Source organism: Limulus polyphemus, unplaced genomic scaffold (genome assembly GCF_000517525.1).
Source record: "Limulus polyphemus unplaced genomic scaffold, Limulus_polyphemus-2.1.2 Scaffold279, whole genome shotgun sequence".
Taxonomy (NCBI): Eukaryota; Metazoa; Arthropoda; class Merostomata; order Xiphosura; family Limulidae; genus Limulus; species Limulus polyphemus.
The window spans coordinates 175,290-201,738 of record NW_013665889.1 but is presented as its reverse complement, the minus strand read 5'-3'; the positions used below and the strand labels follow the sequence as shown (position 1 = coordinate 201,738).

Genomic DNA, 26,449 nt, shown 5'->3' with positions numbered 1-26,449 from the left:
CATAAACACGTTTAGATTGAATGGTAATTTATAATCAGTCACAAGAACGTCGAATCTGAATCACTTGAAAAAAACACGGGGGTGCTTAACTTTTTTCCAGGTGTATATATGGTGGACCCATTGTTTTTATTGGTATTGATGGAGGAAAACTTTGCAGTTGAGGCATCTGGAATATTTTTAAGTTTTGTAATTTGGTCCTTCTAAAATGAAAGTACAAGTATTTGCTCAGGATAAAAGAAAACAAAATGTACCTATAACTTTTAGTAGTCCTGATTTAGAAATGTTTCAATAGTATAATTCAACCATTTCTAAACTTTACAAATGTTACTGAATGATATATTTTGATTTTATTTCTAAAGAAGGTAGCTGAATAAACAAAGGTGAAATGAGCAGCAGTTGCTTAGTTCAGCCTGACATTTGTGGAGAAAGCTTTAGAGGACTAATTTACAAAAAGTAGTACAGATGGAAAGGATAATATTTCAAAAGACTTTTATCTTCACCTGGATGTGAACTACATTTATTTTTAGTATTAAAGCATGATTTTTGTATTGGCCCCTTGAATATAAGTCTAGACTTATATGCATAGTTTTACTGTTCTACAGCAGATTTACTGTGTATCTCAGAAATGTATTCAGAAATGGAAAGGTATCAAAAAATAATTATTTGTGGTATAGAATGAAGTGTTCCAGATCTACCTTGTGACAATATCATAATACAAACAAAAAATTTCAAAAGTTGCTCCATAACAACACTGACTAAAAGCAAAACATACTTTAAAAAAATCATTATTAATAACATTGAACATGTAAGTAGTAAAGAAAGTGCTGAGTATTAGAGTTGGGCAATTAACTTTATTAATCAATATAATCAATTACTTATGTGCCTTGATTAAATCGATTAATTTGACATAAAATAGTCAACTAATCAAAATTTGTGTTACCTAGATGATAACTCACCTCTTCACACAAAATAGCTATTTTCTTAAGAGATTTGCCACTAGCGTTGAGGCAACCCCCTCTCAATTTCATGTCTGTTAGCGTGAACTGCACTGGTGTGTGATTATGTCATCATGTTACAAAAGCCCTCCACCACCTTTAGGAGGGTGACACAAACTCCATGTGCAGTAACCTCCATATGCTCTTTCACTCATGATTACTTGTTTCTTTTCCTCAGCATTGCATTGAACATACATGCTCAAAATTTCTCATCTGAGTTCAATTTAATAAGCTTTGCATTTGTTAATGAAACTTTTGTTTTCGTTTTCTTTCGCTTTTGTTTCATAAGCTTTAATTTTTATCATGAATTCTCAAATGATGGTGCCTTAATCCTGTGTGAGTAGCGAAATTACACACACAGGCCTTATTTCTAATATGCCTTCTAGAGGCTCGTTAACTGTTGGATAAGTTGCAACCATTGTTCAAAGTGTTGTGGGTTACCACTTGTATATTTGGCCTCCTACTTCCAACCTGTTGTCCTCAGTCGGGAATTATCTTTAGGACTACGAATTTAACCTGCTTTGCTTTGGGTAGTGTCTTAACCTTTGAGGAATGACCTTCACCTTCCAATATCTTGCTGGATTTCATTTTTATGCATGTTACTCTTCTTATCTTCCACCTATGTTCTTTAATATTTCTTTTTTTGTTACTCCATGATCTCAATTCTTGGAGTTTATCTTCTTTTTCCTCCTTGCTTGTTAAGTTTCATACTGTTTTCTTTCTCTTATAGCTTTTCTCTCATACCAAAATGCTTCATTCCCTTTGAGTTTATAACTCTTTTTCATCCTGACTTTCTTGATTCCTTGTCCTTGGTGTCTATTTGACTTGATTGGGAATTGGCCCCCCTTGTCTTCTGTCTTGCTCATTTCTTACCCAATTTTGGATTTTCTCACTACCCTCCTGTATTCCATCTCCTATTGTTATTGTTTTGGAAGTTTACATTTTCCTTACCTGAAAACATTTTTCCAATAGATACTTATCTCTTCACACATGACGAACTGTTCTCCCCACTTCTGGTGCACATTTGTTTTGGTTTTTTTGTCTTGCCTTGTCAAATCACAAAGTTATCATAAGTGCATAAAGGAAGTTACTGCACATCGAGGTTGTATCACCCTTCTATTGGTGGAAGGCTTTTGTTGCATGATGATGTCATCATGCACCATCGTAGTTCACATTAAAACACATGAAATGAGATGGGATTTGTCTCACAGCTAGTTGCTACGAAATCTCATAGGCAAACGTGTAAGGAAGGTAGTTGTTCTGTGTGAGAGATGAGTATCTATCAGAAAAACATTTTCAGGTAAAGAAAATGTAAACTTCCAAGCATTACTATTTTTAGTTATTCCAACTGCCTAAATTATATATGAGAATTGTTCATCAGTTGATTGTAACTGATTAACACATTTCCCACTGCAGCAGTTTTAACCTGTGCACTATGCTGCATTCATTATTGCTAAACTGCCAAAACTTTAGCAACAGTTCAAAATTATCATGTGGCATAACATTATCAACAAGTGGAGTAGCCAGCACTAGATCCATTGACCAATAATCCTCTATCAATGTTTTATTTCACAATGCCCACGATGAAAAGAATGCCAAAAATTGTCTCATTTCAGATGCATCAGTTGCAGACTACTGATGCATTCTGTTTTAGGCTTTAGATGGTTAAATTCCAAGAACTTTTTAGCAAACCTATTTGTTCCAGCAATCATCATGTTCACAACATTCTCCATCACACACACAGTTTGAAAATGTCAGTTGGAACAGCCTCTTGTGACAAACCTGCAACCACTTGATGCTACGTAGTAAAAGAAGTATCAGTTGGACTAATATATGTAGCATGGAAAGTCTGCCATCCATCAACTGATGCTGGTATTCCAGTATCACTGGCAGTGTCAGCTACAGAAAAATTGGCTTGAATGCTTACCTGGTCTGTACAATCCAGATCTTTTTCATGATCAATCTCAGAATCACTAGACTCATAAGTACTATCCCTATCTGCATTGTCCTCCTCAAATGACTCTGTATCAGGTTCTTGTAAAATACTCACAGATTCACTCAGACTAAAACAAATGCACAACCCTGCCATCTTGTAGCTATAATGGTAACGAAAACAAGCCACTGCAGAAATCTCAGGTCATATGACTTGAAACTTTAGTGAAACAATTTTTTTCTGTCCTTCACAAGAGGACAGAACACTTAATCTTTGTACAGTGCTAAGGGACTGTTTGTCTTTAGGCTCACATGTAGTTATAGCCCCTTTGCTGATTGCCTTATTAACACATCAGTAGAGCCTGACTAATAGGAATGATTGATGTGTTAACATGTCATTAGCTGCGAATGTGCTAAGGAGCTTAAATATTAATTGATTATCAAATTCCAATAATTTGCCAGCTCTACTAAGTTTTTTGTTGTTGTTTTTCTTTTCTGTTTTTAGAACTTTGTATACAGAACTGGGATTTAATCACTAAAACCTTGGGGTAATGAGCTGTACAAGCATGTTAAAACTGATACAGAAAGTATCATACAAAAATACACTACAAGTTTATTTTACTTTGACATACATTCTCTTAAGTCTTCTATTATAATGCCTGAATTATTTTGGATTCCCAAACTTCATAAAATAGTATATAAAATTACGAGTACAGGTTTACTGTTGGGGCTAAATAAAAAAGCTATGATTAAGAATTTGTCAGTTTTTACAGGTAATGGTATAAAATACATTAAAGTGCATATAAAGAAATACTGTAATATTATCAAAGAGAGAACCAATGTTAATTAGTTAATTATCATTAGTAATTCTGTTGAATGTAAAGATAAAATTTAAAGGTTTGAGGCTAAAACAGTAGAAACTTTTGATTTCAGTAATCTTTACACTAGTCTTCCCATTGATAAAATTTAATAGTGTTTTAATGATTCTGGTAAATTAATGTTCTGCATCAGTAAACAGTGATGCTTATATGACATAATAACTCATAAGAATTACTGTTGTTTCATGTTAAACAAATTCTTGCGGGAAGTGTATTGTTTACTTGACAGCACATTTGTGGATATTGGCCAACATGTATTCAAATTGTACTTTTCATACATAATAAATCTTAATAAGAAAGACCATAATAAAACTTTGCACATCAGTCTTGCTTGTAGATATATTGATAATACTATTGTAACTAATGATTAAGGTTTTCTTGAGAAGTTAAGGAGAATATCCCAACCTTTTCAAAACTGTCAAGTCTACACTTTAATTTCTTTAAAAATTGCTTAAGGTAATAGTGAATCACTTTAATGTATTGATCACCATAGGTTTCACATCCTGTTAGTTTAAGCTCTTAATTATATGTAGCTAACACTGGCTATATAACATTAATCATTAGTTATATATATTAGTGTTTGCAAATTACTTTATTTCAATATTTACAATTGATATAATTTCCCTCTTTAAGTCTTATTATTATCATTATTAAACCATCTCAAATTTTATCACATTAGCTTTTACAGAACATTTAACTTTCTTTGTTTCATACTATTACTCACTCCATGTCTTATGTCAGATAACAGAGATTAATTAAAGTTGGATTAGTTGTTTTAGAAGACACACCTCAAAGTATATTTAATATATGTTAGCAAACTTGTAGTTTATTGATAATTCCTGACAAAGCTGTAATAGCAAAATATTGAGCAATTACATTATAGAGATATAGGTCATTATTTTATTTACATTAAGGGAAATGTTTAGTAATAAACTCCAGTTTGTATTTTAAAAAGTTAAGAATAACAGTTTAATTTGTTTTTGTCTAAACCTTTGACATTAACATTTTGGATGTATGAATCATATTGATGAAATTGTTAAAGAACATGACCTTAAATAACTTTAATCACAAGGTAAGCCAACAACATCTCATTCCATATCAATAATAATTTTTCTGAACTTCTCAGTTTCTGAATTATTTGTCTTCTAAATCGCCTTGAGACAAATGCTTTTTTTGGTACAGGGCAGGTTAATTCAACATTAATGCTGTGAAATGCAGCACTCACACTACATCCTATCCTAAAGACTTTGTCATAGAAAAACTGAGAGTAGTATCATTTATTATTACATTGCTTATTATAAAAGTAAACAAAAACAACATTTTTGGTGCAATGAAAAATAGGCTTGATTAGTTGTTTCAGCCAATCAGTTTTGGTAACACAATTACCAATTAAATGGGTAAATTCATTTTTAAAGCAAGGTTAGGAGACAAGGGGCAATGGGTAGATAAATAGTAAATAAGGGAATATCTAAGACAGTTTTAGCAGTAGGCCACATTGGTTAGTTCATTGTATCTATTTATACAAACACACGCCTGTTTTTAGTTATTCAAATAATTTCTATTAAGTTAATTTCTATGTTTGTGCATTTCTTAATATTTTCACATTTTTTGAATCATATTTACTATCCCAGTTCCAGAAATTTTCAGCTACATTTGAGGATAGGATGTTGCTATATTTTATGTCGTACTTTTGAACTTTCAATCTTATTGGTAACTTCCTTCTTGTTTGTCCTGTTTACATATTACCACAACTAGAACTGATTTAAAAATTAAGAGAATGCAAGGGCATCAAAATTTGTAAAGCCAACAAAACTAATCAAATCATAGTTGTAGACTCTAAATATTATGATTTTAGAATCTCAGAATTATGATACATGAGACCCACAAAAAAACTAAAAATTCACATCACCAAACACACTTTCTAAAGATAAATCTGCTTGAACAAATTTTAAATATTTATGTAATAAAGTAAAAAAAAAGAAGTCATATTCCTAATAAATGTAGTACAGTTTCTAAAATGTATGCTTTATATGAAATATACAAGCCTAATGTACCATAGATCCACAGGGTAACATAAGTGAATTTAATGCTGATTGTATAATAAGAAACAAAATAGAGAAAAATAATTAATCTTCTCAGTTGGATTCAAAAGTAACTGAATTGGCCTGTGTGGATTTTTGACAAGAAAAGAGAATTATTTAGAGTTTTAGATAAAATCGTGATATCCTATAGTGTAAAGAATTTTTGTACATATGTTTGGCTTGTTTTTAGTATATTATTTTAAAACAAGTGGATTGTGTGCTGTTTGCTTATTGTTCGAATTTATTACCAACAAGTCACAGACACCTACTGTAAATAATCCAAACCCATATACATATACAAAACCTGGACAATGAATTTATAACATTATATGTATTTCTTTTACAGTTAATGTAAGTTATATGGTTTTTCAAATGAAAATGACCTAAAATCCAGTTTTCAGTATTTTGCCTGAAATAATAAACAAATTATCTTAGATATGTATTTTATACATAATTAAGGTCAATTTGGGCTTATTAGTTTGAGATTTTAGTATTATAGACCTCTCCTAGTTATGATTGTGTGACATTTATGGTGTCTTGCATGTAGTCTGTGGAAGCTAATATGTGTATTATGAACATATTAGTTAGCATTTAAATTTAATATTCGGGCCTATCAAGTCCCCTGAGATAAGGATGTGGATGGAGGCATAAGTATTAAAGCCAATATTGTTTCCACATTTTTCAGCAAGTTTTCAGTATTTAGTTAGTAACACCTTTCAAACTGGATGTACAAAGGTAATAAATTTGCACAAATATTCTTGCTTAGAGGCAGGTTACATACCACAATGATTGTTCTGTATGTGCTTATACATGCCTATTATTATTATTATTATTATTATTATTTTGTCTCTGCCTTGTACATAAATTTTGCTTCCAACCTGCTCTTTCTGCCTCAGCAGTCAGAAGTTACATAACAAATGTTAATACTGGAGAGTAAAGTGGGGACTGACTTACCTGCGGATAAAAAATTTTGTTTATTTGTTCACTTGTATGTGTGTGCTTGTTGTTCTTTTATTAGCTGTGTTATAAATTATTCTCTGCACAACATTTCCAGAAATCTGCTGTATTGCAAGTACTTAACCCTTAAGTGGGTAAATTGTGGGACAGACAATCATCTTAAATAGAATAAATCATGTTATTGAACTTGTAAGTTCTATGGTTTTTTCAGGTGAAAATGACCTAAAATCCAGTTTTCATATTCTGCCTGAAATTAATAAAAGAAATTATCTTAGATATGTATTTTTCACATAATTAAGCTCAGTTTGAGCTTATTAGTTTGAGATTTTAGTGTTATAGACCTCCACTAGTTATGATTGTGTGACAGTTATGGTGTCTTGCATAACTCATGTTATGGATACAACTGTGATAACCCACGGGGTAACGTAAGGGATTTTATCACAGATTATATAATAAGAAACAGAATAGTAAAAAGTAATTCATCTTCTCAATTGGATTTTAAATTAAGTGAATCAGCCTGTGTGGACTTTTGACAAGAAAAGAGAATTATTTAGAGTTTTAGATACAATGTTGTTTAGTTGTAATTCCTTATTTGTTATGTCACATAGGAGGTAATATTTGATCATAGTTCATTACTCCTTAACGTGTATACATAGTAGGTAATGTTTAGCCATAGTTACTTAATTCTTGATTTGTACACACTGTTGGTAATGCTTCAATCTAGTTCTATTTCATTACTCCTTATCATGTACTCATAGGAAATAATATTTTGTTATCAATTATTATAGCATTATAAGTGTACAAAATGTGCTGTTTTATTGTATGTTACCATTTGAGAACTATACTGGATACGTCTTATACAAGTTTTGTTTAATGTTTAAAGAATTTGTGATTTTGTTTAATAAATAACTGAAAATAAATATTTTCCATATTTTATCTAGTTACCATTATAGTAGACAAAAACATACCAAAAATAGTATCACCAGAAGGTAAACTTGTCACTCCTACTTGGCTACCAACTGTTTCATACCCAACTAAGAAACCAGTAGCTACAAAGAAACCAGCATTTCCTCCGAAAAAGAAGTTAAAGTAAGTTAGAATATATATATTTCTTCCAATATTAAATGTGTATGTATACAATGTAATGCTGTTTTGTATTTGTTATACCATTTGAAGAAGTTCGCTAGAATTCTCAAGCAACACAGATCTTTCTTGACAATAACAAGGATGTTCAAATAAGTTTATGATTTTAGATTTCAGCTAAAACAAGTTGTTTCCTCCTCAACATTTCAGTTATGTATCTATCAAGGAGCTGCAATGCATTAAAGTTACCTCTATAGGTGCAGCCCCTTAATAAAGGTGCATAACAAAAATCCTTGGGGAATGAAATCTGATTTTACCTGAGGTGTAAGTTAGTAAATCATTTGAACAGGAAAAAAATACTTCAATTTGCAAAATGTTCTGTAATAATCAAATAAATTTCCCAAAATATATATTTGTTTATTATTTTTGTATTTCATGGCATTAAGCACAGTGCTACTTCATTCTGTGTGAAAATACATCTAGTAAACTTACAGTGTATTTTCCTATACACATACTGTTATGTCTTTAGCACTTTTATACAATACAAAACACAAAGGAATTAAAGCATTAAGTAGTGAATGGGTAACCTTGTTACAAGAACACTTGAAATTTTGTGCTAAACAGTCTAATATTTCCAGTTTTATGTATGTTAAATAGAAATTACAGTGATTTTCCTTTTTAAATGTAATATAAACCAATGATTTTTTGTATTGTTGAAATGTTTTATGTCTCAGAATTGTTAATCTGAAAAGAATGGAGTGAGGATATAATGTCATTTTTGTGAAGTTACTAAAATTGATAATTTTTGAATCTATCAACACTGGTCTGAAGGATAAAGAAAAAAAAAGAGTGAAAAAAATTGAAGAATGCCCTCACAAGCTTAAAGATCTGTTAAGCATTAAAAAATAAAAGATTAAAATACTAATGAGGATATTTATGCAAGTTAAGTAGCTATTATTCAAAATACATCTGTAGAGAGCTTTATATGCTATTAAATGCTTAGTCAAAGCTCACAGCCGTGAATTAAACTTTAAATTTGAAAATTGCAACTGTGGAATTTAATACTGATAGGAGGTCATGTAAAAATCTTGATAGATAATAGACTACTTGCGTGATAAACAAGCAGATTTAGAGACTACAGCATTTTTGCCTCCCTCCACCTCTCTCTCTCTCTCTCTCATCTTTTTTTTTCTCTCTCAGTGCTTGGATATTCCACTCAGTTGGTGTTGCTCTAGTCATTACAATCTTACCATTTCATATTCTATGAAGTATAATCTAATTATTGTGGTCAGTTTTCCTGGAACTGTATGTGTGGCCATGTATGAAATTTTTAGATAACCAGTGAGAAAAGTAGATAAATTTAGCACTTACTGTATTTATTTCAGTTGGGGTTATTATTCACCAAGTAATGTTATATTATTAGCTTTGTATATTTATTTGTCTGGAATTATTTCAATGAATTAGATTATCTGTTTTAAATGCCTTAAAAGAAGGGGAAATTCAAAAATTTTTGTTAATTTAAAAGAGGGCAGGTAATGTAAAACAATCAAGCATTTAATATGCAGAAGGATGCTGTTTTGTAGAAGATTGCAAATAATCTCTTTCTTTGAAAAGAATTTGGTGAAAGCTAAATACAGCTTCAAATTTATTCAACTAATTGTACTAAAAAAATGTAGAACAATTGAATACAATTGAATTGAATTTAATACGGTGTTCTTAAACAATATTAAATGTAATTAAATGAATGGATATCATAAATATCTTTTATCCAGCCAACTGTCAAGGTTACAACTTCAACATCTAGTTCAGATGATGAAAACCGTATTCCCGAGATCCAGAAACCAGTCACCACTGAAACTGCAGTGGAACCAAGACAACCAGACAATGTATTTCCTGGTCCAGCGATGGAAGAAAATCCTGAGGACAATAGTAAAGATAATGAGATTCATATCATGGGACAAAAACAAGAGGAGAGACCTTCTTCCTTTTTTGCACAACCTGGAATCTTGGCTTGTAAGCTTGTTTTTTCTTCAGTTTCTTTTCTTTGATATTCTTGTAACATTAAATCAAGTAATTTTAAAATCACTAAACTTTCAGTAATCCTAGCTTTTCATCTTGAAGTTGTGCTATCTGACTGAAAGACTTGCATCCCACCAGCTTTTTGAAACTCTCACTTAAAATTCACATGAAAAAGTGAACTTCCTTTACTGCATGATAATGTATCATGCAACTAAACCCTCCACCAATATGAATATGACACACTTCCTTATCCAAATGCTTTCTCTACATTCATGTATGAAAATCCTGTTTCCTTTTCTTGGCAAAATCATGTCAAAACGTATTCATGTTTGCCAAGATTTGCAATGTGTTCTCGGCTATCAAATTTCAAGTTGATTGAGTTTAACATACTCAATATGACTTCACAACTCAGTGTGAACTCTATCTCTACTAATGTGGTTAAAGAGGTTCCTCACACAGTACAACTTACCACCATTTCTGATGAAGTTCTTTATCTGTGGAAGATGTAATGGCCATCTTGCATCATGTGTCGGTGTTCTTATGCAGCCAGAACACTCTGCAGTCATCCTTTCCACTCAGTTCCTTTGATTGTTTTTTTTTTTTTTTTTGGCTTGACATTGTAGGGAAGATTTGGAGCTCTTTTTCCACCCAGTACTTCTCTACCTAATAAATATCTTTCCTTATTCACCTGGTATGGTTTCCTTTCTTCTCCCTGACCAGTTAGTTCAACACCCAACATTTCCTTGGGGTTTAACTTTGCTCCTGCTGTGTTATGCCTTATCCTCCGTGTCTTACCAAATAATACATAGAAGGAAGTATTTAGATATAGTGTATTACTCCTTAACATGTCCACATATATCACTAAGTATATTATGTTTGGTCATAATTACTTATTCCTTATCATGTAACACATAGACGTTATTATTTTGTGCTGGTTGATTCCTCTTTAACATATTCACCTAGAAGATAATACTTATATCTAGTTCATTAATTTTTCATATGTACACATGGAAGATAGTGCTTAGTCTTGGTTAGTTATTCCTTGCCATATACACATTGATGTTAATTTTTAGTTTTAGTTCTTACTCCTTAACATGTAACTCATTGGATATAATGTTTAAACCTAGTTAATTATTCCTTTACATGTACATAAGCATGTGTTTAGATATGGTTAATTACTCCTTATCATGTACCACTTAGAATAGTGTTTGGTTATGGTCATTGCATCTTTTTGTGCACACATAACTGTTGATGTTTAAAATAGTTTCTTGCACTTTAACATGTACACTTATATGATAATATTTAGTTCTAGTTCATTACTTTTTAACACATAATATGCAGACTATGTTGTTTAGTTGTAATTCCTTGATTGTTATGTCACATAGTAGGTGATGTTTAACATAGTTACTTAATCCTTGATATGTACACACTGTTGATAATGTACTCATAGGAGATAATATTTAGATATCAATTATTATAGCATTGTAGGTGTACAAAGTGAGTAAGTGCTTATGAACATGTATGTTTATATATATGTCTATAATAATAAAAGGGCATGTCTGTGTGTGTGTGTGACTGCCATAACTCCAATGGGAAAGAACCTAGAAACCTGAAATTTCGCACATATAATAAGTGGACCCTGAGGGTGTGCACCTGGTACTACTTATTCTTGTGCATATCTTTTTGTGAGGTAAGTGAGTGAAAAACTACATAGAAAAGAATATGTGATCACCATAGCACTAAGGGGAAAGAACCTAGAAACATGAAATTTTACACATATACTAAGTGGATCCTGAGAGTTTGCACCTGAGTATTATTACTTATTTATGTGCTTGCACATATGCTTGTGGACATCTTTTTTGTGTGTGTGTGTCTTTGTGTGACCACCATAGCTCCAAGAGGAAAGAACCTACAACCCTGAAATTTTGCACCCATACTAAGTGGATCCTGTGAAAGTGTACCTGGGTATTATTACTTATCTTATACATTCATATGTGCAGGCACATCTTTTTAATGAGGCAAGTTAGCAAAAAACCACATAGAAATCGCAGACAGACACGCATGCCTCATTCCTCAGCCCTGGCTGTCTATGCCCTCAGTTAGGACTGGTCCCATCTTTTTCATAATTCTTATCCTCCTTTCCACCTCCCCCTTCAGGTCCGTGCTCTGTTTTGGGACACCCCCTGTGGGTTCATTTTGGTGGCCCCTCATGGGTGATTCCAATTATGGTTTCCATTATTCCATCTCCTCATGTTTTGGCCCTGGCTTCTCCTTTCCAACATTCCATTCCTACTGACCCCCCTTCTCCTACACATCACTTTTTCCTCAGGATATGACATCCCTTAATGTTTTCATGTGGGATTTATCTAGTCCACCTTCTTGATCATGCAGCTGTCCCTTTGTCCCACTTCTCTCACCCTTCTATCACTTCTGTATGGCAATGTACTTGGTGTAATTATCACCTTGGTCTCACTGTCACCATTTCCCTTTGACTTTATTGCATTGTAACATACATATTTCTCCTCTTTCATGGGACTGTTGTTTAGTGAACTTTGTCTCTCCTACCTACCTTGAGTTTTCAGGTGGCATTTCCTCCACCTTCTGCCTTTTCCAGTGTCTCAGAATAATTTCTTCTCTGGTTCTTTTTTTACCCTCTTCCATTCTTTCTTTTTTGACTGTCCCCTCTTCCTATTTCATGTCTGACTGGATTATCACTGTGGTTTACAATGCTATTACCCAGTTCCTTATAACACCTATAGTGGATGTTTCTGCTCTCCCCAGATGTATTAGTCCTCTTCCTACTTGTCAGTAATAACCATTGTTCATGTATCTATGCCCTTGTTTCCTCCTGTTTTCTCATTACTGCACTTACCTTCTCCTTCACTCTAATCAGTCTTTCCTTCCATTGTATTCCATGGCAGGGGAACAGTTATCACTCCTTTGCTTCCATAACCATTCTTTCTATTTCCCTTTTCTGTGTTACTTCTGATCTGGGCAGATGCTATTGTCCTGTCTGGGCCACTCTGTTTTGTCACTTTTTTCCTCCTTTTGTAATTTCCCTCACTGTTCTTTTGAATCTGAGACCCCCTCTTCTGCCTAGGGCCTCTCTCTCCTTGCTCCATTATGATCTGCCACTTCATACATCTTATTTGTGCCCCTTTGAAAGCAGATGATTGTATGCTATTTTGAATCTCCTCTCCTCAGTTTTCTCACCTATTTCTTTTCTCCAGGCTCGCATGTGGCCTATCCCACACCTCTTCATTGCCCACTATTTGCATCTTCTGGTTGTTTCATCTTCATTAGGAATTTGACTTCCACTCATGGCCATTCTTCAATCCACCCTCCATCTGTCTACAGGGAAATATGTATATTTCTCACCTTGCAATCACTATAAAATCCCAGGGTATACATACCTAAAATCTGTATCAAGCCAGGATAATGGAAAGCACTCAGACCATCTGCTGTTCCTCAATCAGTGCCCACTGTGAGATGGGTTGTTTTGCAAGACCACTGAGTTTTACTCTTGGCAGTTCTGTGTAAAATTCCTGTCAGATCCAGAGTTTGCATCTGCTCATTTCTCTGGCTACCTCTTGCTGTCTTTCAAAAATAGGGTTTTGCTGTTTCCCATTACACTTTCTCCAGTAAAAGATCCAATGGGGATTCAGGCACATTCTTCAATTCTTGCCTACACAAATTCGCCACCCCCCACCACCATAGGAGACCCTAGCCACTTATGAACTCCCAGCTGCTGGGGTGGTGGACCATGAAGAATCCTCATCAATTGGGACCTATCATCAGTGGAGCTGGAACAAGGGGTCCCTCTGTGGTAAGAAGTGGGGCAAGGGTGTTTCTGGAGTGTAGTATGGATCACCCCACTCCACATTGATACATCACAATCTACAAGTGGAATTTGGACATACATCAGTATACCAAGCTTTTATATATATATATTTCCTGCTCTTGCAATGGTATGAACCTTTCAGTATCTCTTTCAAGACTCCTATGATGATTAGAAGTTAAAAACTTATAGCATAAATTAAGTGGCAATCAGTATCTAAATTTTAAATTATTACAAACACAAATGACTGTGTATGTGTAATTTTTTTTCCTTCTTATTGTGAGTACTGTTCTTTATTTTTTTCTTTATCAGGTGTTAAGGTATCCATTCTCAAAGAGGGCCAAAGTAATGTTTTGATGTTTTTTTTTATTCTTAGCACCTTTCTATTGTGAATCTTGTTCATTCTGGAAATTAGACACTATGATATCAGTTTTGATGCTGGTTTGTTATGTATTAGAGATATTTACCTGTAACCTATGTGAACTGTGATATAAAAGTTGTATCCTGATCATCAGTATGAATTATATTATTGCATATTTGTTTATGTTCTTCATGAATTCTAAAAACTTGACATATTACAACTGTCTTCAACTTATCTGAACCAAATCCTAGGTCTTAGAGTAACTGTTTGAGAGTATTATCTGTGAATTGTTTTATGAAAGATTAGTGAGTATTGGTGATAGGGGTGAACCTGAGTCTAAGCTCTCTTGCTGTTGATAATTTACAAAGGCTTCCCATTATTGAGAGTATTGTCTAGCAAGAAAGAAAGAACTTAGGCATTGGCTCATCTGTAGTAATAATAATATCAAGAAAGAAAGAACTTAGGCATGGGCTTAGCTGTAGTAATAATAATCATAAGATAGACTCACAACAAATACATAAAAAAGATATGCCAAGACTAAAGTCAGAACAGTGTTTAGAAGTCACAATAAACTTGCAGTTAGCTATCACCAAACTTCCAAAAGAACTGATGGAAAACAAAAAGACCACTTACAAAATCCTTTGTAAATGGGGATTACAGTATATTGGAGAAACAGGCATACCACTACATTAAAGATATACAACACTTTGTAATATTATATGCAATTGTTCATCAAATAATAAAATGGAGTAACACTAAAATAGTAATGTCATATAAACCACATATGAAAAAAGAAACAAAAAAAAGTCTTCTGTCTTCATTTAACTGATTAATTAATTCAGCTAACCTAGTAAAAAAGACAGCAAAAACTGAATGCCCATGTGGAAACCAACCATATAATTAGTTGATTCAAGTTACAATACAGTCTGAACGAGTGGATAGAGCACCACATGCCTTTCTGAGAAAAAGCTGCAGGATCTAATCCCAGGTCCTGGCACCACATACAGCTTTTTTAAGGACTCCTATTAGGAGCTAATGCATGGAATATAAACTAGTTGGTAATTAGTACTTAAATGATAATAATCATAAGATAAAAAAAAAGCAAGTAACCAGTAATTAGTCGTAAGTGACTCTTTAAGCTTCTGACCCTGACAGCAATTAATATCTGATTATTGCTAGGTCACTTGAAGTACCTGGTAAACTAATAACCTCATTCATGGGTAAACTTGTATTGTGACTTCTGTTAATGATAGGATATATGAAATGTCAAGTAGATGTTTTTCTATACTGCCCAGCAATAAAGATTTTGATTTAATTGTATCATTTGTTTTAGTAAAGCATTCAACATTATTTTTCTTGTAATCTGGTTTCTCATTGGTTTGTAATATTAAATAACTTTTAGTTCTTTACAAAGGTGTTGATAATATGTAATAATATTCCTCTTCATGAAATGTTTAAAAGGTGGACTTACATTGATAATATTTTTTTTAATTTTTCTGTTCAACAGGTTATATATATTATGAAAGCAGTATTTTGATTTTACTTTTAAAGTATGTGAGAAGTGTGTCACTTTCATTTCATAAATTTATAGTTTGATTTTTGATATTGTTTCAGCTGTTATTGGAGGAGCTGTTGTGGGACTTTTATGTGCCATACTTCTGGTTATGTTCATTGTCTATCGTATGAGAAAAAAAGATGAAGGAAGTTACATTGTAGGTGATAACAGAGGTGTGAAAGATAACTCTTATGGACGAAGCAACAGTAAGGAGATCTTTGCCTAGGAAATATCTGGCCTTTATTGACACTTAATCACCAGTGTGTTTTGCTGGTTTATGTGTGCATTTGATAGCTATGGAAACAGCACCATCATGTCTAGACAAGGAAACCAGACATTTAATTTTCTCTAGGACCATTTATTTTTCTCTCTAAAAGACTGCTGATCATATGGGTTAAATTACTGATTATTGTTTAAAAAGCTACTTAAATTGTTTATACTTTGATAACATCAAAATACTTTTGTAGTTAACAGACTTGTAATAATTACTTAATCTTATTTTAATAGAAATATATTTTATGTTTTTTGTGAAAGGAATAAGTTTACTTAGAAGTTTTGTAAGCTCACATAAAATATTAACTAGATTAAAGGAATACATTTTTAGATATTGTCAGGTACTAGTTAAGTAGGCAAACCATGTTTTGTATGTGTGACACTACAAAATTAGAACAATTAAGAAAAAAATTATAATTTAAAGAAAAATAATTGAAATACATATAACTTCTAACATTTTATGCTCATCTTTATAATATTGACATTCTAAACTAACAATATATGAAGTGCGTGAATTAGAAACTAGGTATTAGGTAAACTTATTTGGATAAGTATAGTAAAATTAATCCATGAAAAGAGAGGATTTTATTTTGAATACACTTACAATCTCATGATAAACACATTCCAACTAGTGTTAAAATTTTATAAGCTTCTTCAGACATGCTCTACATGCATGTTCTACCATTTTTCCCCATGTTCCCTTAGCATTTTCAATCTTTCACTTTTGAATGACACCTTTTTTTACTTGCATTTAGGCTTTTTTTGTTTTTCTGTTTTCAAGTGTTTAAAATAATTTATTAAAAAATTATCAGACACATAAATTAGAGTGAAATATTATTAAGTACATTTTACAGTTGACAAATATTTACATTGAAAATAAGAGTATAGTGTCTTTACATCAGATTCTGGCAACTTATATTTATGGTTTAGTTAGTTTAATTTTAATGAGGTAGCTAACTCTTAAACTTATGTTTCAGCAAGGATTTGATAGCAGATCCAGAAGTCACAAACAAATGTATTGTTAAGAACATAAAATTTAAAGCAAAGACAAAGCTCTTGTAAATATGAAAGTGGATACTTTGAGAACCCATGGAGAAACTTTCGATTAACAAGAGAAATAGTACATCACATGTTATTGTAGTCTATGTTTATCTGATTCAAAATTGTTTTTTGGGATATTTCCAGCTTGTTGTGACTCATTATAAATGTGTGTGTGTATGTGTGTGGTTATTACCAGTACTGTATTGATGGTGTAGTTATAAATTTTTACAAATAATGCCTTGACACAAACTTGAGTTTTTTCTTAGCTTATGTGATGTGGCTGTTGTCAAAAATCATGTTTATACAAAAGTAAAGTGTTTTGGTTGAATTTTGTCCAAGAAAGTGTGTGAAAAACTGTATTAGTTGACATGTTTGGTTTTGACTAACCCATAGAGCCTTTTGTCCTTTGTATACAGAAGATTATTCATGAATACAAAAATTGTTCTGCAAGATTATATCACTTATAACAGTTACTGATAAACAAGATATATAACAAATAACTGGATTTAGTAGTTCTGCAATAATTTAGTTTATTTGCATTTAAAATTACTATGTTTTATGTGAACATTAAAGTATTTTCTTATCCTTACAGTAAAGAAATACACAATTAAAGTAAAATGATTTATTAATATAAATTTTTTTAAAAATAATCCTTATATTTGTTGAAATATTTGATAGTTGACCATGTAAGTTTGCAAACATTTGAAACCCTCAATAATGATTGTAGTTATTCAGAGTATTGTATAGTTGTTATTGAATGGTACAATTCTTTTTTATGATTGATAAAAGTTTTCTGAATTTTATCTTTTAGCAAGCAGTATAATTTGTTTACGATCGTTTTTGTTTTCTACTCTATTCATTTAAATGTGTATATTAATAATATTTCTTTACCTGTTGAAATATTAATATTTTGTGACATAACAAATTTAGGTATCACTTTCACTGAGATACTAGAGAAAGTGTCAAGTGTGTAAAATATTAGTAGAGCAATTTGTAATGTTTGGTTGAAATTACAAATTTGCACTGTGCATTAAAAGAAAAGGTATAGTATGCTTTGTCTGTTAAACATACATTATTATGTGACCTTAATATTACACAATACAGGTGAATTATTGATAGTTCTGCTTCTTCCATTTAAAAGAGTTTGAAAGAAAAAGAGAGGGAAATAAACATTTATGTAAGCTGTTTTTTGTTGTTTTTTTTCTCTCCTTTTATAGTGTACATGTGTTTTGTACATAGCTATGTACTGGAGAAAATAAAAGTGTTTTTAACACAGCTTATGATTTTTAAATCACTAATATATGTAAGCATGTACGAAAGAAGATGAGTTAATTACTAGCTAAATAACAGTATGTTAACTATTCTTTATTAAACACAAAACTATGTTAACTTACAGTTATGTGAATAGAAATAGTTAATAAAATGTTTGTTACAGCGGTAACTACATTATAAGTATATAAGTAATGACTGTGGTAAATACAAAATTAGCAACATTAGAAGTACAGAAACCATGAAGATTTTGGTTGGAGAAGTATATTGAAAAGGTGATTGTGTTCATTACACACGAAGTAGCAACATTTGAACTGGATTGGTTACATAATGAATTGGCATAAAATCATAGAAGCCATGACAAGATTAGTTTTATATAGAAATATCTACTAATGAGATTACATAAGAAATATTTCAAAATATCTTGGATGTATATACACAAAAACATAAGCATACTGAACGCACACTCATATATATCCTATATTAATTCATGTGGTATATTTTTTTTAAATTCTCATACATCAGTGCTAGCAGGACCAAAAACTTTGCAGGTGGACTCTGGTGGGGGTGGGGGTACTTATTTATGTGGCTAAAAGGAGACTGAAAGGTGTTCAAGGTATGATGGGGGAATTAGGAGTACATTTTCAAGGCTGCTGAACCTAAATCTAACATCAACTTTTATGTTCTTAGCTGCCTTAGGATATGGGAGACACTATATTTGAAACTTTGTTTAAATCCTCAATTACAAGCTAGTGTTTTGGGGTAAAGACACCCCTTCCCCTGAAATAGCTATAGAAGTATGGCATAGTCAGTAGCACCCCTATGAAAGGAAGGTCACCTAGACACGATAGAGAGGAGGGGTCTAGCAGTAGGTTTTCAGGATATCTGAATCTGGCAATGGATTATGCATTCCTGGCTTCCTTGATATCTCAGGGTCATCAATTTAAAACTGTTTTTATATCCCTTCTGTAAAGGATGTTGGATGAAACTTGGCACATGTGCTCAGGTACCACATTTGGAGGTGTCCTGATGGGGTTTGTTTTTGGGTAGGTCCACCATCTTGGGATAGCTATAGAAGTAATTGGGGATAATGGAGGAGCTTGATTAGTACAATGAGATCTTTGTGAACCATGATGGGGGGGGGGGCTTTGAACCACACAGCATGAGTATTTTATGCTGGTTACACAGGCAGCTTGTCTTCTTTTATTTTTAAAGTCACAGAATGAAAAAACAAATTACCAAGTTACTCAGTTTAACAGATGAGAAAGTTAAAAACTATGTAATTTATTCTAATCAACTCCAGTTCATCCAAGAATTAAATGGACTATTGCAGAAAAACTTTTTAAATATTTTAAGACAAACATTGTGACAGCTTTTTCATGCTATAAATGTAATACTTGTAAAGTTTTAAAAATCATCATTAAAGAATACAAGAATAGTAAAATAAAATGTTAGATTGCATTGTTACTGAACATACCCAATGATTATTTCTACAAGTTAGAAGAGTTGTAAAAATATTCTTCTGTGCTTTCTTTCCATTTACTTGCATGTTAATATGATCTTGCTTTTGTACATACACTAATTATTTTAAGTGTAATCACATCAGTGGCTAATGTACTCTGACATTTAATCTGAGGGTTCATGGTTTGTGACTCATTGCTGCATATATATGCTCTACACTTTGGAACTGTGGGCATGGGTGTCAACAAGAAGTGGGGATCTGCCTCCCCCCTAATATTTCACAATAAATTGCATGTATTATGATGCAAACTTAACATCATTGTTACACTAAATATTTTAGTAATTTTCATTAAAACTGTAAATTTGTGTTTAAGCACACATAACACACATTCTTTTAGCCTGTTGACTTATACTGTAAAAGCTGATCCCCTACATACATCTTTTGTCCTCCCTTGAATATTTCTTTGGGTTTCCACGACTGTGAGTGTATTCTAAGAGTCATATTCCACTATTCAGTTGGACAATTTGATGATGGTGCTTTTGACTGTCTGCCTTTCCTTTAGTCTATTGTTTCAAAATTAAAGATGAATATGCACAGATAGCCCTTTGGGTACAAATTCGATGACGAGGAACCCACTTTGAGACTAATAATGGCTGGAGACGGCTTAAATGGGTAATGAAGAAAAAATTTAATATAAGTTTAACATGACAGCAAATGTACAACGTTTCGACAAGGTTTTGTCATCATCAGGTACAAAATATTTCAAAACCTTGTCGAAACGTTGTACATTTGCTGTCATGTTAAACTTATATTAAAGTTTTTCTTCATTACCCATTTAAGCCGTCTCCAGCCATTATTAGCCCTTTGGGTAGCTTGGCATGAATATTCTGAAACAAATACATTAGTGCCAGTAGTTGTCAATGTCCACATGGTTAAAAAAATTTAAAGGCTTTGAGCATCACAGATATAGCCTAAAACACTGCAAATTTTTTTTTTCTTCCTTACCACTATTGATGTGAAGATACATGGATGTGACTTGAAATATCTAATCACATTATCCAGACAATTGTCCAGTTCAACAACTTTTCAAGTACAAATAGCAATAATGACATAAAATAATGGAAGCAATAGACCATATTTCATGTTCTTTGATGCCAACTGATAAATCAGAAAGCAAAACGCACCACACATTAGCCGCATTCCTTTTTAAACATACATTAAACTAAAAACCTGTTAAATGCAGATACATTGACATAATTAGAAGTTAAAAAATAATACACACATAGGATCTTTCCCTGTCCAAATAAAAGAACAATACAGAATACAAGTGAAATATTTAAAATAGAAACAGAAAAACAAAACATAATCAATAAACCACTGAACAATGTCGATTGTACAATAAAAAAGACTATTACATTAATTTTTACAGGACAATTTGAGATGTGATCTTTCACCTTATATTTTCACACTGTCAGGAGACCTTCCAGCCATGGATTTTCTATTGACAGTTGTGAGTTTCCAGATGGAACTTCTCCAATCATGACAAGACATCCCCACAGACAGTCCTCTTCATGGTTATTTAAGGCTCAGACCTCTCTCCATTTTACTAAAAATACCTTTTATATATGGGGGTTTGGTCTAATGATACTTTATTGGTGATCACTGTCAGTGGTATGGTGGGGATCTCTGTCCTTGGTCAATCCTGAGATGGATTACAGGACTCCTTAGGTAGTGGTAGTCTTGTGGCAGTTGATATTGAGACACCTTTTTACTGCAAAAATACTTGCTGTAGGTGGAGTGGTTATTGCTGGACTGATTTCAGCTTGAAGAGATTTCCTTGGCACTTGTCAACTTGCAGGAAGACCTTAGCTCTAGAAAGGTCTTTTTTAACTTTTGGTATGTAGTTAACCCACTGATTGTACATATTTAACACCTGGGGCATTTTACTGTGACACATCCTCCAATGGGTCACTTTATGGGCTGAATCTGTTGGTTGCTGTGCTGCATCCTCCTTCTCTGTTATGGGAGTTGTTTGTGTAATGGTTCAACAGGAGTAATATACAGAAACAGTATCAGAGCTATGGTGTCATAGTTTAGGGTTGACAGTTGGACTACTCAGCAGCTGTTGGAGGGTGCATGGCTCCTGTAGACTTGAGACCTGCCCATCAATACATCTTCATTCATTGGTTCCACCAGTCTGAGAGCTAGGTTGGCTTCAGATGTCCTTGGGACAGCCATAAGGTCCTGATCCTCAATGTCACTGAACAAATAGTCTGTAATATCCCTTTATTTTGCAACACAAAGTTGAAGGTCGATGTAATCCAAGATTTATCTATCTATTCACATACTTCTAGTTTATAGCAATTTGCCTGTTGGTATCAACTGCCCAGTATAGTGGTGGTTGTACATGGAGGGCTTGATATATTTTAAGATCTACCAGTATTTTTGCTGCACCTGTGTGTACCAGGACCTCAACCTCCATCCTTTGTACCTTTACAGTCACTTACCAAGCTACACTCAGTTCTTTCAGTAAAAGCTGGCTGTGGTACTCCCCTAAGTTAGTGACCAGACTTGACCTGCTTTCCATTAATTTTTCATAATTTTAGTGGCACTATTGATCACTTGCTAGCAACTCCCCTAAGCTTATAACCTCGCTTACTTACTCCATGGCAAAGTATGGGCAGCTCACCCAACATTTCCTGTGCAAAGCAGAAGCTTTGCTTCTCTCTTTCAGAATTTCCTCTAGACAGAAATATCATTGGCATCAGCGGTGACATATATACCAGGGATAGTCCTGCCTCTTCACTGGATACTAGTATGGTTGCACTGCAGTGTCAGGATGTGTGGGTAGTTGGTAAACCCTCATTATGGCTCGTGCTCTTGATAGGACAACTGGTCTGAAGTATAACTACTGCAACAGTAGGCTTCTTCTCCTGTGACTTGCTAGAAGTTACTACTTCATTTCTTGTTGGCAGAAAATGCCTATGTTAGGGTGAAAATATATTTCTTATCAGATAGTGTCTCATTGCTTCACCAGGAAGTCCCTCCATGAATTATTCATCAAGATATCTTCTCGGTCTGCAGAAGCTATTGCTGAGTATTGCTTTTGTGATGTCTCTTTTCTTGGCCTTATGGATTGCTTGATTTTACATCAGGATGAGTTGTCAGTGCAACTCAGTAGTGACTATCTCCATTCCCAAAGTTGCACCTCATTCAAGTGCTAGATGGATTCTAAGGCTGCATCGTCCAAATTCAAGCTCAGCATTGGGCAGACTTCTCTGGAGACTAGCCATTTTAGCCAATTACCAGTCTGAAATATTTCAGGAAACACTCCAGGTCTTCTTTTACTTCACTTGTGGGGTCACCTGGCCCAGTTGTTGTTGACATCATTAATACAATATGGTAGACATCTACGTGGGCCCCAACTTTTAAGTGGGTAGTCAATCCCTGGTACAGGGTGACAGAATGACGACTTTCTCTCGGGGTCTCATCCATTGGTCTTACTCAACACCAGGTTTCCCTGTGATCCATGGCTGCCCTGGCAAAATACCTCCTGGCTTGTAGACGCTTTCTACCATCCCAAGGATCACTACTCTCACTATTAGTTGCTCGTTGTCTGAACTGTGAGTGGGGTAGCTCCTGTTGGTATTCACCGACTGCAACATCAGTCTCTTTACTCTGGCTGGCTAAAGCCTGGGAGTCCTATAATGACTGCCCCATTCAATCTTAGATTGGTCAAGAACACACAACTATGACGATTTTCAGTCATTCATGCTTTCCTAACACTGATTTCATTGTACAGGGGGAGAACTTGATCATCTGATCTAGAAGTATTAGACATTAGCAGATTTTCTACCCGATTCTTCAGCTGCAATGAGAAAGAAGTATTGGACCTTTGTAGGTTCAGCATAAGTTCTATGTCTGTTCATAAGTCTTTTGAGTTTTTTAAATCTTAAAAACACATATTTAATTAAATGGTGATATACACGTCAGACAGAAAACCATGCAATAAGATATCCTGGTCACCGCATCAATTTTATTTCATTTCTATCTGCTCTGTAGTGTTTTCAAATAACACTGATTTCCCCTAAGAGTGACAAGATAGGTCCACTGAATAACAGGAAATTCATCAATATATTCACTATGAAATAATTCTGCATTCTCTGACTAAGTGAGTTTGTGAAAGATACAGAGAGAGACTGAACAGAACTGTATAATAATAATAAATAATCTTTATTTACACAAACACAGTGAAGAATATATTTTACTTGCCACAATGGACAGTTGCCATTACTGGAGAGTTAACTCTGAAATTGTTCTAATTTAAAGAAAATTGTAAACCAGATCCTATTTCACACTGAATAAATAACATGCATGTTACTTACTTAACTTGTTGATGTTAGATTTACCCAGAGTGAGAAGCACTACCACGTGACAGGTCATTCGTGATTAAATATAAGATAGGTCATTACCTCAAGGGATCACCTGACTGTCAGCAGAAAATATAACTAACTTCGTATATTATAGGTGACCTTGCAGTTATTTTTGCCATGGGAAGACAAATGGTGCTACTCTGGTTGAATGACACAAGACATAAGGTGAATAGAGCAAAAGGAACTGAGCGACCTTCTTCACCAAGGTGTTATGTGCAAACTGTGGATACCTACGCAAATAATATTTTGTTTTAAAAATCTTTATTGATACAAGGAGGTAGAAAACTCATGGTATGCTTATATACCTCTATGTTATGCATTCTACTTCTATTTGTTATACTCCAGACTACATTGAAAACTGTCTGTATATTGGCACATTACTGTCTAATCTGCTATTTTGTATATTTAAAGAGCTTGTAATCAAAGCAAATCTTTAACCTAATGAATAATTGTTTAAGAGAAGCTTATGCACTATAGCTATGAATAAAAATAGAACTCAATAATTGAAGGCTACATTATGACATTCTAGTTTGCAAGGGATTTCATTGAGTTAAGAGTTACAAATGATGTGAATATACATATAGAAACTGCAGTAATAACTCAACATTCGGAAAGATTCGTCAAAGTGAAACCTTTATCAACAGTTCAGGTTCCTTTCTTAGTGATCTGCTTTCCAACTTGTACAAAATGATTCAACTAATAAAAGTTTTGGTTACAAACCCAATAATATCTCTGGAGTCTTAGGCTATTCAGAATTCATATACTAAACTAAAAATGATGATTCAGTATAATAGGATAATAAACATAAAACCAAATTAGAAATTTTAAAACATGAAGTAGTGTTACGATAGCGGAAGTCGCGCGACGCTGGGAGCGTCTCGCGAATGATCATGAATTTCCTAGTGCGTTCGGGACGCCCCCTTTTTTAGTATATAAACATGGCAGATAAAGCCTGCGGGATGTTTGATTGCAGAGATAGATATGCAGATTGATTGAAGATAGAGATAATTGAGTCAAGCTAACAGTAGGCACCGTAAGTAAAGTGTGTGATTTATAGCCTGTGTTATAGAGGTTGTTAGGTTTAAAGTGACTGTAGACATTCTGTGTATTACAAAGTTGTATCGAGAAAGAATAAACTAGTTTTAACTAAGAAAGGACTTGTATCGCTGAAGTTCCTCGGAAAGAATATATGCCGGAAATTAACAAACAAGCAGATATGCAACAGTAGATATACTTTAAAAATAGAAATCACAATACAGCACTGCATAAAACACTTCAGTTACCCGGGCCCGGCATGGCCAGGTGGTTAGGTCACTCAACTCGCAATCTGAGGGTCGCAGGTTCGAATCCCCTGTCACACCAAACATGCTCACCCTTTCAGCCGTGGGGGCGTTATAATGTGACGGTCAATCCCACTATTCGTTGGTAAAAGGGTAGCCCAAGAGTTGGCGGTGGGTGGTGATGACTAGCTGACTTTCCTCTAGTCTTACCCTGCAAAATTAGGGACGGCTAGCGCAGATAGTCCTCGTGTAGCTTTGCGCGAAATTCAAAAACAAACAAACAATCCAGTTACCCTTAAATTATGAAAGAATACAATACATGAAATAAAACCCTACAATAACTGTAAAACTTAAACACACAAATAACCATTAAATATGAAACACAACATTGTATAACCCACTTGAATAACATTTTAAAATAACATAATTAATGTCTAGGCCCTAATTAGAACAATTAAGTAAAGTAATTCTTTTATAAAAGCAAAAGTCTTGCACAAAAAATAACCACATACATACATACATACAGCGCTCTCAGAACTAAATCAATGTACAGAAATATGTGTATGCGCTACACAAAAAAGAAAGTCTAAACATACTTACACTGCGAAAATGTACATAAAGTCCTCAAACTCAAGTCTTAACTTAATGAGCTGTATATATATACATACATATATATACACTGTATAAAAAATGAAACCTTAACCATAGAAAATATAAATTCATAAATACTGTTACGTATCTGCTCGTTTGTTAATTTCCGGTATAAATTCTTTCCGAGGAACTTATGGCCAGGTGGTTAGGGAGCTCGACTCACAGTCTGCGGGTCGCGGGTTCGAATCCCCATCACACCAAACATGCTCGCTCTTTCAGCCGTGGGGGCGTTATAATGTGACGATCAATCCCACTATTCGTTGGTAAAAGAGTAGCCCAAGAGTTGGTGGTGGGTGGTGATGACTAGCTGCCATGCCTCTAGTCTTACACTGCTAAATTAG

The 26,449-nt window shown here is 33.6% G+C and overlaps 1 pseudogene; it reads left to right on the top strand.

The window, feature by feature from the left end:
* The window catches only part of LOC106457001, a 94,097-nt pseudogene extending 75,808 nt beyond the window's left edge, over positions 1 to 18,289 (top strand).
* The last annotated feature ends 8,160 nt before the right edge of the window (positions 18,290 to 26,449 follow it).